Below are 14,886 nucleotides of genomic sequence, written 5' to 3' on the forward strand. Positions count from 1 at the left end.
GTTGTGAGCTATGATGTGGGTACTGGGAACTGAACCTAGGCTTTGTGGAAAAGCAACAGGTGCCCTTAATGTCTGAGCCATTCAGAGTTTTAAATATAATTTCTGTGTTACTCACAAAGAAAATAGCTAAAAAGATACATACAGCATTAAACAGGATGGATGGCGTAGCAGTATGCATCTGCATCCTGTGCAATATGGTTTGCTATTAGCTTGCTCAGATTCGTTTCATCAGTGTTGATAGGGAACAGTTGCCAGAATTATTCATTATACCCAAATAGGATGTATCCCAGGATGCAAAGATGTATCTACAAATGAGAGTCAGTCAGGGCAGTGTACAGAAATAACAGGATGAAGGAAAACATAATTTCGGTTGGAGAAAAAGTATTTGACAAGGTTTCACACCCTTCATGATTAAGAATAGAGGGAGGCTGGGTCCCATAGTGACGTCTTGTGTAAAACCCTGAGGTCAGCATCATACTCCCTGATCACAGGCTGGAGGCTTTTCCTGCAAGGGCAGTAACAAGATGCAAGGTCTCTGTTTTGCCAGCTCTAGCTAACCTACTCTTCACTATGAAAGGAAGAACAAACATCCAAATTGGAAAGGAGCAAGGGAAATCATCTCTGTTCACAGAGCATGAAGTTCTTACGTATTCCCAAGGAATACACACACACACACACACACACACACACACACACACACACACACACACACACACACAAATTAATGAATTAAGCAAAGTGCAGGACACAAAGTCAACGTCCAAATGTCAGTTGCATGACCATATACTAACTATGAACAACCTGAAAGGGAAATCATTAAAACAGTGTTGTTTGTAACAGCATCAGAAGACAGTAACCATCAGTATTGTTTATGAGCATATTCCTGGCTTCTGCCTTTCATTATTTTAATCTTTTAAAGGATTATTTTAAAGATCTGTTTTATTTTTATTCGTGTGTATGTGTGTGCTTATGTGTGGGTATGTGCATACAATTCCAGTACCTAAAAGGCTGGAAGAAGGCATAGGATTCCCTGAAGTTGAGGTTACAGGAAATTTTGAGCCACCCAGTAGAGATTCTGGGAACAAAACTCAAGTCCTTTGTAAGAGTAGCAAGTGATTTTAACCTCTGGGTCATCTCTCCAGTCCCTAGAATTGTTTTAAAAATTATTTTTTATTACTTTTATTTGTGGTATATGTGTGTGAGTGCCTACAGAAGTCAGAGAGTGCATTGGGATCCTTGAGTGTGGGAACAGAACTCATAATTACTTTTTTTTCTGGTAGTGACTGGCTGTGTTAGAGGGGTTGTTTTGCTCCCTCCTTGGCCAGGGTCCTGACTGAGTACATTAAGCTAAAGCTCCCTATCAACACACAACAGATGATGCAGTACGTGGGACATAAAGGCATTTATAGTATCAAGTTCCCTGAGTAACACGAGAGGTTCACCAGTGATAATACAGCTTTCTGAAGGCCATTCCTGTAACCTCTTAGAGTTTGACTAAATGACTGATCATTTTCTTCTAATTTCCCTGCCTATAAATATAACTTGTTAGTATACAATAATTTATCAAGTAGGAATTCTTCTGTAAATGATCTGAAACTACCAAGAAACAATTGAAACATTAAACATAGCATGTTCTGTGATATGGTCTTCTGTGACATGATCTCCCACAAGTGTTCTGGTGGTAACATGTGCTATGATAATTTTAATAATGAGAGAGAGAGAGAGAGAGAGAGAGAGAGAGAGAGAGACAGACAGACAGACTGTGTATACCAAGGTTGGTATTGGTGCATCTATTTTCTCTATGCAGTCTCTCAACAACCTCCTGAGGGCACACACCCTCACTTCTTGATACACTTGGTACATAAAACTAAGGTTCCGACTGTGCCTACAAGGTCAGTCAGGTGCTAAGTGACAGTGGGAGATGTCTGCATCCGAGCTCCCTTTCTTCTCTCTTTGTGCACTCTGCCAATCCACACATGTATAAGCAGTGGTTTTATTGTTGAATATTTGGCCACATTTGCCCTTCAGCGAGGAAATTGTTCACCTTTTAATTTCAGTGTACATGCTGAATGACGGTTGTTCTTTGGCCAGCTCACCCTTCCTCACTTGCTGCTCAGTATGCTCCTTAGAAGGACCAGAGGTGTTGATGAGCAGTCAGAATTCTTGAGAGAACTGTGTTAGACTGTCAATAAATGTCAGCTATTCCTTTAATGTCAAGTTAAATGTGAAGTTAAATTGCATATAGTCTTTCCATAGAACCCCATATGTATGGGAGGAGGTTCTGTAAAGATAGAAGGAACAAGTAGTGGGAAATATCCTTTATTGAAAGTGGAGAGACATGGCGCTGATGCTCTTCTTTGAGGCCATAGCTGCATCCCATTCCTAATGTAGTGTACACAGGAGGGCTAGGAACTGTTGGAGCCAGGAGGTGAATTAGAGACTCCACAGTCTGACTCTGTGTTGAATGAAGGGTGCCGCCATCTGCAGTGCCTTCCTCAAGGACTTTTGGAGTTTGTGAGGGGACAGGGATTGTTGTCTCTCATGTTCTTTGTGATGGAAAGAAGTCAGTTTCTTTTTTTATATTCAGTTTTTCTGACTCACTCATATTTATATGTACTGAGTCCACTGTGTAAATAAATTTTCTACTTTATCTCTTATGAATTTTGAAAGCTGTGAACTTGTATTGCATTAAAAGTCCAAATCCAAACAAGATGAGCAACTTCATTCAGTTTATAAAGGATGCAGCAGGTGGCCAGCTTCCCAATGTATCAGGGTCACGAAGTTGCCATGTTAGTAAAGTGAGACCACCTTCACTGAGGCTGCCATCTAGGCTTCTTAAATTAGGGAAGATTGTAAACTAACTAATTGGTACACTCTTCTATCAGGGAAGTGTGCCTGCTATGAGTTTGAAACTCCAAACTCACATAACCCCGAGTTTACAGTTGGATATATTAATGTCATTCTCATTTTCTTTTCTTTACTACATGTCTGTGTTTTCTTTTTTGAAGTATAGTCCATCAAAGGATTGGCATATATCCATGAATTCATCGGCCCATGTTAGTTGACTCTGTGTTTAGAGCAGAGAACATGTCCTGTCTCTGCATTCTGTGATTAACTGACTTTGTCACCAAATTTCCACTGCTGTTTTAGACACATTGGGCCACCTCTTACTCTTTAAAGGCTCAGAACAAATGAGCACACACCTGTTTTCAGGATTCGTTTCACCCTCTCCACGTCTCCCAGTTCTCCTCAGCATCCTACCAGTTAGAGCACCTGTCTGCAGCGGCAGGAGAGAGCTGCCGTTTAGCCAAACCCTGCCTTACGTATGCTCTATTAGAGTGCGTGAAGAGATGCTCAGCAGTTGAGAGCATTCATTGTACCCAACTGAACCCAGAGAATCCAGGCTTGACTTTTAGCATGCCACTTCCAGGGGATCCAACACCCTATTCTGACCCCCGGGGACCATAGTCACTTGTGTGCAGCACCAGATAGATGCAGGACAACACTTGTACACATAAAAATTTAAAAGTCTAAAATTAAAATAATAATTTACCTTCTGGCCCAGTGCTGATTTTATTTCTGCTTCATTCATTAATATACTATTAGTGCTAAAACATCAGTTTGCATAGCAATCTTTATCATTGCTTTCTTGCTATGGGCTTAATTCAATTTTGTAAAATAAAAATATTACAACTTGAAATCTGAGTGTATTGCATACTTTAAAATGTGCACACTAAGGTTGACTTGTATTAAAATTCCCTTTAAAATTGTGTTAGCATATACATAACATAAAATTTATCAATTTAGCTGAATTTAATGTGCAGCCCAATGGTTAAAATTTAAACTACTGATTAATAGCCCTAGAAACATTTTTCCTAGCAATATGAAAGTGTCCTGATTTGGAAAGTACCTCATGGCACTTATGATGTATCTTATAATTTTCAACACCACTTATCTTTCCCAGTGCGTGCTAGGAGCTCTTTAGAACTCTTTAAGGCAACAGAGCTGTTCCCAGGGAGCCACCATCACCTTAGAGCTGAGCTGCCTGCTAATCCCAGCTCTGTCTTTAATAGCTATGCAGACATGGCAAGTTGTAAACTCAGCCTCCTTATCTCTGAAGTGTAATATTGCATCCCTCACAAGCTTAGGAGGGACTCATTAAATGAGTCATTTGTGAAGTGTTTAGGATAGTGCTTGGCAAAACTACATAAGCTGTAGATAGGTTAGTAAATTAAAAAATAGTAATAGGCCCTTTAAACAATGGAACTCCCTTATAAGTGAAATATGCACTCAGCCAACCTCTCCCTGATGTGAACAGAGTTCCTGTCTCATTTTCTGGGACTGCAGAGGCTCAGTGGTCTTCTCTTGTGACCCTGACTCACTGTTAAGATAGCCAAGGCTCAAGTTCCCTACCTTACCTAAGTCATGCAGCACAGCCAGGCCTCAGCCGTGTGTATGGCTACAAACTCCAAGTTTTCAGATTCTATGTCAGCATGCTTCAAATTTGCATTGAGTTATCTGCTAGTCTTCATAAGCATAGGGAACTCATAATGAACTCTCTCTGCCAACTGCAAAACCCAGAATGGCCTTCTTGTCTGTTGCTTTTAATTTAGTCAGCTTGGCTAAGAGCTTTTCCAGGGCACTCACTTATGAGAGGCTTCTCCTTCCTCTCAGCACCAGTTCGTCACCATGAACCTGGGCTGCTTTTCACTGATTTGAAAATATTAGCAGTAAGTTGCCATTATTAATACAGATACCGGAGTTCTGACACTATGGTTTGTTTGTTGTCTTTTTTCATAGTTGTTTTCCACATTTTCTATATACCACGTTCCACTGTAAATCTCCCTGACATTCATATTCCTAAACCTGCTCCCTGGGGAGCCGTCCACAAATATGTGCTTTTCGCCAGTTTGGATATCCCTTTCTCAGTAACTCTCAAGAACCATCTTATAACAGATCATCTCCATTTTAAGATGTTTTCTCTGTATGAAATGGAATCAGACAAGCAGGGTTTATGAATGTGTGCTGTTTATTGTATTTACTTCAAAGAACTGTGGATGGGTTTATGAGGCCACGGTGCTAAAGAAGCCTGGCAACTTTGTTAGGCAAATTGAAACAACAGACTCCTTGCCCTTCTGAGCATGGACGTCCCTTAGGTGGTGTCTGAGTCTCTCCCTACTGTGCATCTGGGGCCTCTCCCTTTGCCCCTCATGTCCCTGCTTCCAAGTCGGTTACACAAATGGCAGTCACACATTGGTCTAAAACCTGTTTTCTGGAACATGTCACTCTAGATGACCAACCTGTAGTTTCAGATGAGGTTTCTTAAGAGCAAAGAACCATAGCATTTAGCAATTGTCAATTTAATCTTGATATGAATAATCTAAAGGTTTTCAGAATACTGTGTAAATGTATGGTCTATATTATTGAAAAACTTAAACTCAGTAGTTTTTCTGATCTATTAGGGTCATTTTATCTTAAACTACTTACCTTACTACTCCTATATCCCCACTTCTAATGTAGCAGGGAGCACCCAGCAAGGAGCTTGGTTTCCCCCACCCCCACCCCAGTATTGCAGGGAGCACCCAGCAGGGAGCTTGGATTCCCCACCCCTACCCCAGTATTGCAGGAAGCACCCAGCAGGGAGCTTGATTTCCCCACCCCCACCCCAGTATTGCAGGGAGCACCCAGCAGGGAGCTTGATTTCCCCACCCCCACCCCAGTATTGCAGGGAGCACCCAGCAGGGAAGTTCGTTCTCCTGATGTGTAATTTTCAGTATTTCAAGCCACATAATGGAAATGCAAATTTTTTAATTTTGTTTTTATCTATCTTCTAGTACTCAGCCTTATATAAAATATCACAGTAAATGAGACTGGGTGTTTTTATCAACTGACTCATACTTACCAGTGGTATGGAAAGTGAAAAACATAAATTGGTTTGATTTTTAAATCCTACTCAGAATTAGTAGAAGTTCTGTTTGTGTGTAGACCAAGAAACAAGTAAGCTACATTTTACAAGCAACAGTTGTTTGAAGCATTCAGTAACTTAAGTAAACGTTCTACACAATGAAGCCTTGGTTATATGAAATGACCTGTTAAAGATGGCAGGTTACAGAAGAAAGCATCACAGAAAGCTAAGGAGTCTGGTGGTGTGGCTCCTGTGCACAAGAGGTGAGGTAATATAACTGTGTTCTCCTTTGCTTCTGAGGAGCAAGAATGCTCCTATTGTCCAGAGGCCTCACTGCTGTGGTAAAGATCCATTAAGGAAGACAGGGTACCTTTGTATTAACTTTCTACCGAATTGCTTTAAGTGCGAACAGTCTGTCTGGCAGAAGAAAAGAATGGACATTTCAGTAAAGTGGAGCAGTGCCTCAGGGTAGCACATGGTTGCATCAGTGAGCAATGCTGCAGCTTTGGGGAAGTGAGTAGCAGAATGCCATTACTTTCCAGGGTGAGCAACATCTTATAATAATAATGTTCTCAAATATTTATTGGTGAGGCCTTCCAAGAATCACTTTTATTTCTTTAGGTTATGAAGTCTAGGGCTGATATCTGTATGTTTCTAAATCTATAATAAAAAAGAAATAACAGAAAATCATTTTTGAGGCCAGGTGAGTTAATACACCTATAATCTTAACCACTATGGAGGCAAGGGCAGGAGGATAGACTGAGCCTAGACTGCAGAGTGAGTTTGAGGCCACCCCAGGCAACTTGATGAGACCTTGTCTCAAAAAACAGAACAAAACAAAACAAAACAAAAACAAAAACAAAGGTGTTAAGATACCTTTGTTCAGTGGTAGAGCACTTGCCTAGCATTCACAAGGCAACAAACAAGGCATTCATAATGAACACAGTTATGGTCAGTATTTAAAGTTGTTTTGGTAAATTTAGGATGATAAGTAAAACAGCTTCTAATATGATTTTAGATTTCCAAATTTTTGGCTCAGTGGGTAAGAGCACTTGCTGCTCTAGCAGAGGACCTGGCTTCAGTTTTCAGCACCCACATGGTGGCTCAGAGCCATCTATAACTCCAGTTTTAGGAGATCTGATACACTGTTCTGATCTCTGCAGGCACAAGGACCACGTTTGGTCTTACATGTAGACTTACTTACATTCATACACATAAATAGAACTTTAAAATAAATGCTACTAAAGTATAGACCTTGAGGTAAATCAGTGATCCATAAAGTACTCCATAGATCTGCAGTGCATATAAAAATGAGATTCTGTGTTATGTAGAAGTAATGTTATCATTGGGCCAGATGGGCATCCTGTTCAGAGGGTCTTACTTTACTTTTAATAGAAGACACAATTTAACTAGATTTTGATGGTGTTATTTTGGTTTTTTATCTTTTATTTCACCTTCAGGGTCTGGGCTGGGTTTACCAATGCCACATTTAACAAAATATGTCTTTACAATACTCAGTATTTACTGAACTCTCGTACTTAAAATTCCTAAAGATGTGGCACTGAATAAAACACGAAGTCAGGGCCCTCATGAGACTTAAATTAGCAGACATGATACACAGTAAAAAAAAATAAGGAAAGGATACCTGTCACTCATTTACAAGTGCAATAGAGAAGATTTAGGAGACAGCCATAGAATATAAATCCAAGTATTCTAGGGGACCTAAGAGGGGAAGGAGAACCCACCCAACCATTACGAGAGAATGCCTCTACCCCAGGAGCACAGCACTCTTCCCTAGCCAGCGCTGCTGCTGCTGCTCAGCAATAGTTCTTGCTGTGGGCCTGTATTTTCTCTTCTTTCATCCCACAAAGTAACTAGGCTTTTTGTCTTCCAATACAGAGGAATTTTCTGTTTCTCGAGTCAAACCTCGGGGCTTTCCCATTTTCTTCACCTGAGTTTCTTACAGGTGTGCAGGGTGACAAATTACTAGAGAGGCCAGAGTCCTCGAAAGGTCAGACTGGGGCAGCAATAGAGCACATGCTCTCTACTTGAAAGAGGACAGAAGTCTGTCCTGCCAGTGCTATGGGCGAGTAGCAGAACATAGCACAATGACTTAGGGAGCGGAGCCCATGGCACAAAGGTACTGGACCTGTGCTGTGTCCAGATATGGCGGAAAGTCATCTGGGCTGTGAATTCATGTTGCCATGCTGGGATGAGATAATGATCTGCTGTGGCTTTGCAAGGCTACACACGTCCTTTCAGTTGATGTACATATAGCATGGCCTCAAAACGACACATCAAATTTCCCATCCTAGTTGGGTGAAACATGTCACAAATTGGTATGATTTAGCAAAAGCAAGGTAACACTTCTGTGGCAGCCAAGCCTGAGGTGTAAGGTTTGTCTTCTTCTAACTCCAGGTCATCACACTGTGATTAATTCTTTGGTGAACAAAAGATCTTTAAGACACAAGGCAACAGAAATGTGAGTGTGTGCCAGACTGAAAGGTTCTCCCCATAACCACCACCACCCATCCCGGGCAGACAGACACATAATGCCATCGCTCCCTTCATGTCAGCGTAAAACAATAGCAAAAATCATATTCAGTGTGTTAAACATCACCAACAGGAGACATTCAGCTTCTTAAGCCTTGTGAGATGGCCAGAAGCACCTGACTGAAACAAGATGACATGGAACAGTGACTTATAAATGTAAAATTTCAGCACAGCTAGGAGTTTTCTCAGACAAAGTGTGTTGCCTTACAGAGAACACAGGTTCAATTCCTAAGACCCACACAGTGGTTCCTGATTGTCTGTAACTCCCATCTAGAGCACCTAATATCCCCTTCTAGCCTCCATATGCACCTGGCACGCATGTGTCTTACTCACATACATGTTGGCAGGCGTGTAATAGGTGTAGACATAAAATATAAGTAAATAAATCTTTTTTAATTTTTCTGTTGATATGAAGAAAATTTAGTTTGAAAGTAAACATTATTACATACAGCCAGGTTTTAGTAAACTATGTAAGATTTTAGGACTCTAAGCTAAGGACATAAATAGTATTTATACATTACAAAGTAAGGCACAAAAGTGTACACACACACACACACACACACACACACAGCCAGGAAGATGGCTCTGTGGCTGAGTATGCTTGCTGTGCAAGAATGATGACTTGAGTTTGATTTTAGCAGCTGTGAACAATCCAGGCCTGACTGGGGTGGCCTGTAATCCCAGGACTGTAGGCGTCTGATATAGGAAGATTACTGGAGCTTGTTGGCTCGTCAGCCTAGCCCAGAACAAGCAAGCTCCGGTTCAGCGTGAGACTCTGTCTCTGGGGAATAAGGTGGAGACTGATAGAACAGGAAAGCCATTCTCCTCCTCTGGCTTCTGCGCTGGCACAGATGCACGTATACTGTCAAGTACATGCCCAGACACCATGTGTATATCTATCTACCACTCCCCCCTCTGAGAGAGAGAGAGAGAGAGAGAGAGAGAGAGAGAGAGAGAGAGAGAGAGAGAGAGAGAGAGAGAGGTGTGCAGAGGGGAGGGGAGGGGAAGGCAAGGGAGGGGGAGAGGAGGGAGCGAGAGAGAGTTTGTGCAGAACGTACAAAGGGAATTGTCCAAATGTAGCTTAATTTAAATAAGTCAATAAAAATTGACATTCAACATACAAATGTTTCTATGCTCTGGAAGTTTCCCTACACCCTTTCTTTACCCATATAGGAAAAAAGAAAGATTTTTTTCCTTTACCTCATGCGAAGTTCAAGGGTTGTTTGTTTCGACATATGATGCATATACCCAAGAGCCTGAGTGACACCGTGCACTGTTGGCCAGCTTTCTCCTGAGAGACCTGTGCAGAGGGAGGGTTTCTGCTAATCACAGCTGAGAAGAGATGAAGCTGCCAGGACTCTGACTGTGCTTAGAGATAACGGTGCAGAAGTTGACAGAGTCCCATGCTATTCAAATAGAATGATGTGGGAAAATAGCAATGGGATATGTGTTTACAGCAGCTGCTAAAAGGGAGCTACACCCAGATATACAAGACAGACTCACAAGACAACAAACGAAACCAAAACAGCAGCAACTATAAACAAATAAGCCACCCAAACAAACAAACAAAAAAAAAACCCTAATATGATACAAAATACTCACAATAAAAATTCTTGCAAACAACTTTTATTTGTTATCAAACACAAAGTCAAGCTAATCCTAACTAGAAGCTGCACCTCAATTGACTAGTATTCATGGTGCTAGAAGGTGCTTTGCAGACTACTGTGGGAGAAAGGTAATCATTAACATCATCTTGCTGCAAACTCTGCGACCTACCACAGTAACCTGCCTGCGAGATACTACTAGTGCATCAGTGGCGCAAATGTTACGGAATAACCAACAACTTTTTAATGGGACTTAAGGCCTCATCTATCCGATGGAACCCACACCTGACACTGCTGAAGTGACGAAGAATCTGAGGCTAGATAGGTCATGGGCGTAGGGTAAGTCCTAATATTATTATTCTGTTAAAGGGACAAAGCAACAAAATGACTCCTAATGACGTATTGCTACACACACTGCTGTACCCTCATCAGGGAAACTTCTCACAGTAGATGAGAATTAACACAGAGACCCACAACTGGACAGTGTGTAAAGAGTGAAAGACTTTGGAGTACTCAGCCCTACATGGGATATTTTCATCCAACCCTCCAACCCTCCTGCCTCCCATCCAAGGCTCAGGAATCTAGGTGGAAGAGGAGGCAGAAAGATTCCAAAAGCCGTAGGTGTTGAGCCAAGGGAACAGTGTCTTCTAGCCTTAATAGGATTGGCACCTATCTGAACTCACAGAGACTGGCAGCATTCCTCAGACCACAGGTTCAGCCAGATGAATCCCAGCACTGAGAGGAGGAAGTAGACATATGATTCTACTACTAACCAAAATGTTATTTGTAATTGATACCTTCTGTCAAAGGGAAAATTAGTTTTTTCCAATGGAGTATCATTGGGTGTATCAGCCACACCTCCAAGGTAAGCCCCATCCCCAGGACTAGTTGGGCAACACAAAACAAACTTCATATTTTTTCTGCAGACTTTTTGTTTTGTTTTAATATTTTTGTCACATTTACAATAAAGATAAAAAGATAAGACTTTTAAAGAGAGCAAAGGGGGTTACATGAGAGGGTTTGGAGAGAGGAAAAGGAAGGTAGAAGCAGTGTAATTAATTAATCGCAAAAATAAATAAAACACCTTGAAAATTAAATTTTCTTCAAGCCTACAAAGTACCAACTATAACATTCAATAATAGCAAACCAGCAAAAACATTTTCTTTGGCTTCCCTTCTATTTCATTTTAACACCAGAGGATTTGGGAAATTTAGGGAGAAGAGAGGTCTGGGTACTAGGGAGCCGCCGGCATTCTGGGCTGCGTCTCTTGTGTGTGAAGTACAAGGGCTGATTTGAAAAGAAATTTTGTATTTTCTTGAACATATGAGTGAATTTTTTTTTTGCAAGGGTAATTGTAAGGCATTTTATTTTTTGAGAGTTACAGAAGGGTCCGGTGGCCTACTCTAGCTATAGCCGTCCCCACCCCATCTCTCAGCAGGGTTGCCCTGGGGGGCTGGAGCTTGCTGTGCAGATCTGGAACGCATAGAGATCCACCTGTCTCCGCCTCTCCGGTGCTGGAGTCAAAGGCTCTGCCGCCGCACTACTGATATTAGTCTTTTGAAAATTAAATGAATCCTGATGCTGCCGCTGCAGTACATTCATGCGTGTTGTTTGTTCATTCCTGGTGAGCATTGACTAGGAACAAGGAATGAATCTGTTTAGTGGGACCCTGGGCCTCTCTTGACAATCCAGAAGATTCCAAGTGAATGATTGTAACAGTGCTGCTGAGAGCTATTTTCAAGGATGGTTACAAACAAACAAAGTTTTAATGAAGTCCTCTACAGAATGATTAAATTAATGTATTATAAAGCACATGAACTTACCTGACTGAGTGTTTTAACTGGAGGAGAAACTGGTCATTTGTATAGGAAATTGGGACATTCTAATATTTAATATTGTTGCATTCTAGTTGTTCATGTAATTAGCCAAAAGAGAAGTGAAATTGCACAGATAGCAAAGGAAAAAGCAAAATAATATTTTAAAATTTGTGCTTTCTGTGTATAGGAACTGGAGCTACAGTTGTGAGTCACCTTATGAGTACTGGAAATTGAACCTGGGTCCTCTTGAGGAACACCAGTGCTCTGAACCACTGAACCATCTCTCCAGCTCCAAAATAATGCTTTTAACATGGCTGTGTGTCTAGAAGAGCAGTGGAGTCCAAATAGAAAACCTGTTCTAAACAAAGCTATAACAAACAATAAAAAAACTACTTAAGATGGGAGAATTCAGTTCTATCTAGTGACCAGTTTGAAAATAAGAATTATGATGTTCATTTTTAATAACACCAAGTTCTATTAAATGCCCTGGTGTAAGTGTGAGATGCAGTGTTTCATGCCACTAAGTAAAACTTCAAAATTATTCTGAAAAGACAGAAAATAAGTACAAGAAGATGGAAAACAGAATCCACTTTTTGGTGTGGAAGATTTAACTCTGAAGATGTTAATTTTAACAAAACCTCAATAGACACACAACCTTGTATTTGTGGGGAAATGAAACTTAAGGGTAATGGTATTAGCCTGTAAAATATACTGGGTAGTAATGATAAAAACACTAACAGTTAAAGTGGTTTGTTACTAATGTTACTAGAGTAACATGACTCAAAAGTGCTTCCTTGGTCCACATCACTGTGGTTGCCCAGCTGGGCTGCTGAAATAGCCTGCTAAGTAGCTGGTCCATAGCTACACTTATCTCTGCATAGCCTGTGCTCATCAGAGTAGTAAGAATGATTGTTTGAGGCCATTGAACCAAGCCAGGTATGCTGGTATATGTAATTCCAGTGCTCAGAGTGAGACAGGGGGATGGCAAGTTGTGGTTAGCCTGAGGTGTGTAGTGAGACCACCTCTCAAAAGGAAAGACGGGGTGATATGCACTGAAACAAAGGAATACTGCCACCAGAGCTCTGCAGTGGCACCTGTCTCACGCTGTGTGGTAACCAAGCACATCTACTGGCTTCCTGGCCCTCAGGCCCTTAGTAATTTCCTGACACTCTTTGCTTCATGCTTGTCTCTCAGCCACCCTGGGTTCTGTGATGCATATTGAGTATCTGTCCATATTCTACCTTAGAAGATGTCTGCTCCAGAAACATTCCAACTCCCTCCTGCCGTGCAGTCTTTCCTTATCTCACAAGCGTGTGCTGGAGTGTTCCTTCTCACAACAGACCAGATGGGAGCTTTGTCTACTCACCAGTAGATCCCCAGTAGGGGGCTGCATTATGTTGAATCAGTCAATAAACTGCACAATTAGAAGTTGGAAAAATAAGACATATGTATTTATTGATATAAATGTAAAATAAATGCCTATACTTTTTCAAGGCGTGTAAATAAATGCATACTGTGTTTGTAGAAGAATAGAAAAGGCATCAGTCATGGTTGTGATCGTGAGAAAGGTTCAGGCGAGAAGAATAGCACTTTTGGAACCCCAGAGCTTGAACCAGTCACTTCTTGATTAAACAAACAAATAAACAAACAAAACAACAAAAACCCCATAGTACATAGCTGAGCCTAATTCTGGTATTAAAATTTCTTCATAAAGTTGAGGCTCAGTTATTGAGCGCCTTTAAAAGTGTTAATTTGTTCAACCACTAGGTGTCCTGTGTCTACTGTAAGTTCTTGAAGAAGCCTGGACAGAGCCACAGCTCTCCAGTTCCCTTACCTCCCTGTAGCTCATTGTCACTAACAGTCCCAGCTGTTTCTTTATAGGTATAGAGCATCTGTTCGGTTTTATGAGGAAATTTTCTTCTGTGTACAGCTTCTTAACATCATGATAACATTAGTGCTGCAGAGGTATCTTAACTGCAAAAAAACTAACACACACACACACATTCTCTCTGTAGCCGTGGCTGGCCTAAAGCTTACTATATGCACCAGACTGACTTTGAACTCACAGATCCACCTGCTTCCACCTCCTTAAAGTTGTGTGTTTACCATGACCACTCAGATAGTCTTAACTTAGCATTTGCAATGTGAAGGCCAGCAAGATGGTTCAATGAGTAAAGATGCTTGTCTCCAAGCCCGATGACTGGAGTTCGGTCCCCAGAAGTCACATGGTGGCAGGAGAGAACCAGGCCCCTCACCTTGTCCTTTAGCCTCCACACACACGGTGTGGCACACACACATAAAATACATAAATATAACTTTAAAGATTACAGTTAACAAATTGAATTGCCTACATTTTCATTTTTCTAAACTGAGAAATAACTTACCAAATGAATGAAATTTACATATTATGTATATGAAAGTATTTTATTTGATTGTCTTCTTTTACTGCTTTAATTATGTGCCAGTGATTGTCCAGAGCCACAGTTAAGAGGCATTATCTGAATTTCACAACACTCAATGAGGTATCAGACCAGTGGCCCCAAGAAAGACACAAAGATAAAGATTCTCTGTCTTCGTGGACCTTCGTTTATAGGTGGTGACGGTCTTGGGCACATGTATCTATGATGTACATCAGTCTGTAACAAATCACTGAATGACAGTATTGGGTATCGTTGGGGCAAACAGTTGATATTAATTTGGGGACTACAAGAATAGTATGACATTTGAAAAAGGCTTTGTGCACAGTTTCATCCTGTGACTTGAGAGGGAGTTTTATATAAGTTGAAAACTTTGTGTAAATACTGCATTATCCCTTTTATCTAAGACAAGCTTAAAATCTTTATGCATAGGCAATTAATATGTGTCAGTAAAATAAATATCCATACTCCCTTTGGCGGCATTTAAAGAATAAAATCATGTCATGAATTTTATAAATGATAACATTTAAAGACATAAGAACCTTCTTAGTAATTAAAAAACTTTGGAAAAATTGCTGTGTTAGATAATT

General features: G+C 40.8%; 1 protein-coding gene across 1 annotated transcript in view; it reads left to right on the forward strand.

Moving 5' to 3' along the window:
• ZCWPW2 (zinc finger CW-type and PWWP domain containing 2) overlaps positions 1-14,886 on the forward strand; it is a 103,719-nt gene that overhangs the window by 36,106 nt on the left and 52,727 nt on the right. The window lies entirely within an intron of this gene.

This window comes from Acomys minous (genome assembly GCF_964271855.1).
Source record: "Acomys minous genome assembly, chromosome: 13".
Taxonomy (NCBI): Eukaryota; Metazoa; Chordata; class Mammalia; order Rodentia; family Muridae; genus Acomys; species Acomys minous.